Source organism: Papaver somniferum, unplaced genomic scaffold (genome assembly GCF_003573695.1).
Source record: "Papaver somniferum cultivar HN1 unplaced genomic scaffold, ASM357369v1 unplaced-scaffold_21, whole genome shotgun sequence".
NCBI lineage: Eukaryota > Viridiplantae > Streptophyta > Magnoliopsida > Ranunculales > Papaveraceae > Papaver > Papaver somniferum.
The window spans coordinates 13180649-13184259 of NW_020631041.1; the positions used below are offsets into that span (position 1 = coordinate 13180649).

The 3611-nt window shown below is 35.6% G+C and overlaps 1 long non-coding RNA gene across 4 annotated transcripts; it reads right to left on the minus strand.

The window, feature by feature from the left end:
- Positions 1-257: 257 nt before the first annotated feature.
- Positions 258-3258, minus strand: LOC113339792. 4 transcript variants are annotated; one of them, XR_003355132.1, is made up of 7 exons: positions 3101-3258; positions 2554-2623; positions 2133-2463; positions 1863-2033; positions 1278-1498; positions 1034-1172; positions 258-540 (listed from the first exon to the last, which is right to left on the minus strand). It is a non-coding gene; the product is annotated as an uncharacterized LOC113339792 (long non-coding RNA). The 4 variants fall into 4 exon arrangements; XR_003355129.1 differs by having other exon boundaries at positions 1278-2033; XR_003355131.1 differs by having other exon boundaries at positions 1278-2033; positions 2133-2407; positions 3101-3245.
- Positions 3259-3611: the final 353 nt, after the last annotated feature.

The window sequence follows — 3611 nt, forward strand, 5'->3', positions numbered from 1 at the left end:
TTTTCATAATTGGGTAACACACGCCTTCCGTTAGCAATTAGTTATATTTTAATAAAAAAAATATTCTCACTTTCAGGTTCCGATCATCTGAAGTTGCTAGGTTCCGATCACCTGAAATGCCAGATTCCGGTCACCTGAAAATGTAATGTTCTCCACATTCTCAAATTCCAAACGTGTCAGATTCATATCCACTGTATTCCAAACCAAAATATACAAATGACAATGCAAGTATTCACAAAATTAGGATGCTGACACAATTTGGAAAAAATCGGACATATTCCATTTAGTTAAACTTGTAATCCACTGTAAAGGTTACACAACATACATGAACCAACAAATATACACTAGATGGCGGCTTGGACGGTTGGGAGTAACAACTAATGGTATCAGATCATGTAACACGATAGAGAGAATGGTGTACCCAGTGACTAGCAACAACTTCTCTTTTACTCCCATTCAATCTCTTCGTATCCCAAATTTCCAACCTTTTCAATTATTAGAAGGTGCCAGTTTGGTTTCTTTGGCTTCTTTTGCGCAATTCTGTACAAATCACAAAACAAAACTCATTAAAAAGAACATGTAGAGAACCTCAGAACAATATACAAGAAAGGTCAAGATAGATTTGAAGATGGTGCAACTCGTCATCGAAATTCCAAGCTAAAATCCTAAGATATGCATACAAGCTGACAGACTATGAACAATTGTACATGTTCTAACAGAGACTCTTGCACATACACTATGGCGAGAAGTGAACTATCGGGATCCAACACATAAAACATATAAATGTTAAAACATAGTTCTGAAGGTTCATAAAACCATGGCAGTGACAGTATATCCAACAATCAATAAATTAATTCACATAATTCAAAGCAAGTGAACACAAAACTCACTTGTAGACTTTCCAATCATATGGAGGTCCAAAACTCCCATATTTTAGTTTTACATGTGTGTACAGAGACATGCAATTATCTTTGTGTTGGTGCATATGTATCTTTACATGTGTGTGTGAAAGAGAAAGAGAGATGTAGCCTACCTATTATGATGCACCATCTTTGGAATACGCCTTTAAGTCCTAATGGTTGTTACGAATAAGCATCCCTTGGAGTGATAAGTAATGATCTTTGTTATCTCATGTCTGTACCAAATAATTATTCTGCCTTCCTTAACGTTTCCTGGATAATAGGGAAAAAGACAAACCAATTTTCTTAGCTACGTCGGTTCAATGACCAAAAGTTTTTACCGAGAGTTTAAAAAATCACAAAGCAGTAAGTAATTACCTCTCGAGTTTGATTTTGACAGTTCAGCTCCTTGATGTTGGAAAGAAATGCACTGAACTTCTCATAAGACAAAGTACTCATGCAGTTCTAAATATCCACAATTTCGTATAGTTGTAAACTTTCGAAATTGTCAATAAAAATCGTGACTAAGAACTGAACCCCGTAGTAGTCAGACCTGGCTTGGCGGAATATCTCCTTCCTATCAATTTGAGGAGTGCGCACTGAACATAGTAAAGCACATAAGTAACTAAGTTACGTTGAGGCCATTCTTCTTATAGAGTAAGAAAGAAGAAAAAAACATCTAAACGAAAACGCCAACATTTGTTTCAGCCAAGGCAGCCATTTTGAGTTACGCTTCGAAACGGCAGAACTGGCAGTTTCTATCAACTAAAACTAGCAGGAACCAAAATGGAAAGATCACTGCTGGTACAGCTCGTGGTTAATAAATAATGTATTTACTGACAGCCCTTCAGTTTCATCCATGCATTTTATAAAAAATATGAGCTTTGGTTAACTGTGGATCTTGTTACAGAACTGGTACAGGACGCCCATGAGGAGGAGAGCTTGCTGCAGAAGATTGCTGACCTGATGGGAACCATCAACACAATAAACCACTTCTCCCTTCCTACTGATATTTAGTGGTGGAACCAGAGGTGCAGTTTGCGGATCCAACAGAAGAATATCCTCTAGTGATCTACTGGTAGAATACCCATTTGGTGTTGCATCAGAGTTCAGACCATTCAACAAGCAGTACTCCTGCCAAAACCAAGTAAAATGTGTTTAAACTTAGTCAGGAAAGTAATCCACTGGATTTGAAACCATAAAAAGAAAAAACAAAAGCAAAATCTAACAAACTTAAATGCCCTCATTTGGTTTGGTGTAATATTTGTATTGCCATTAGACTTGAATGTTGCTCCTTGTTTCTTATACCCAGTTCAATATATGTTCATCATCACCTCTTCACTGTAACAATTTGAATAGCTCAAAGAAACTGCACAACACATTCATTTATCATAAACTTCATTAATCAATCTTCATCCACAATTCAAAGCTACTTTAAGAGTGCTCAAAGTAAAATCCAAGAGCAACTTATCTTGTTGTTGCTACAACCCAGAAAATCAGTAGCTTAACTGCATTACAGAGAGGAATTGCCAAAATCCACATGTATCCACAAAATATCAGTATCCTAAAGAACGACAATATTTCTACACGGAATCAGTGGCAAGCCTAAAACAGAAAGAAACAAAACAAAAGTGCATTAAGTATGTAAATAGACCTGAACCAAGCAAGAACGACAATATTCCTACAAGTCCACTTGATGCACTGCGCTATTAGTCTTCTCTGACCTACAAAAATCCCAAGTCCAAAAACCCAAAAACCCAAAAAATTAAATTACAAAAATGAAGAAGAAAAATTGAAATTGAATCGATTTTGTTACCAGATACCAAAAGCACCAATATCAAAGTGTACATCCAAATCCCCCATTGTTATATGATGAAATTAAATGGATATTCAATTTAATTGAGCTTTAAATCCGAAATTGCAAATGAACAGAAAAATGTCCTAAAAAACATCAAAAATTATAACATAAACACGAAATAAAACCCACTGAAAAGGTTCAAAAACCAAAGATTAGATAAAAATTTATCACCACGAACAACACAAGATCTCCATAGTCATCAATCTTACCAAAACCCCTTAAAATAAAGTTTCAGAATTTTTAAACTATTGAGAAAAAAAGATAGAAAGAATACAGGAACCTATGCAAAAGAAACTACTGTAAAAATGGAAATACATGAGAAGAAAGAGCAAGGAAAATCAACCTTCAACTCAAGAATCACTATCACAGTTGAAGGCTTCAATGAAACATAAGACCAATTGAACGAATCTAGCTCCAACTGATTAGATATTCTTCTTCTTGTTCGGAAGAATTTGCATCTTAGGGTTTTGATGGAGGCGGAACTGGAGAGAAGAACCGACCGAGAAAAAGAAAGAGAAAGGGGAAATTGAGAGGAGAAAACATCTTTAGGTTTTTGTATAGAAAAAAATGAACGGTAAAGATTTAGTTAGGGAATGTCATACGGATTAGGGATATCTTTGGACGGTAGAGATTTGATTAGGGATGGTCATACGGATCAAGGAAAAGTGTGTTTTTTTCGTGCTTTTGTGCTTTTTCTTTGTTCTTCCGGTTTGAATTTCGACTAGTCACATAAGTCATAAAGTAATTTTAACTAGTCATACACGTCATGAAGTAGCTTTAGTTCACACTGGTAGACTCAAGAAGCATAAAAACTATGAACCAAAAAACTCTGGCAGGGTTCCAACTTCAAATTT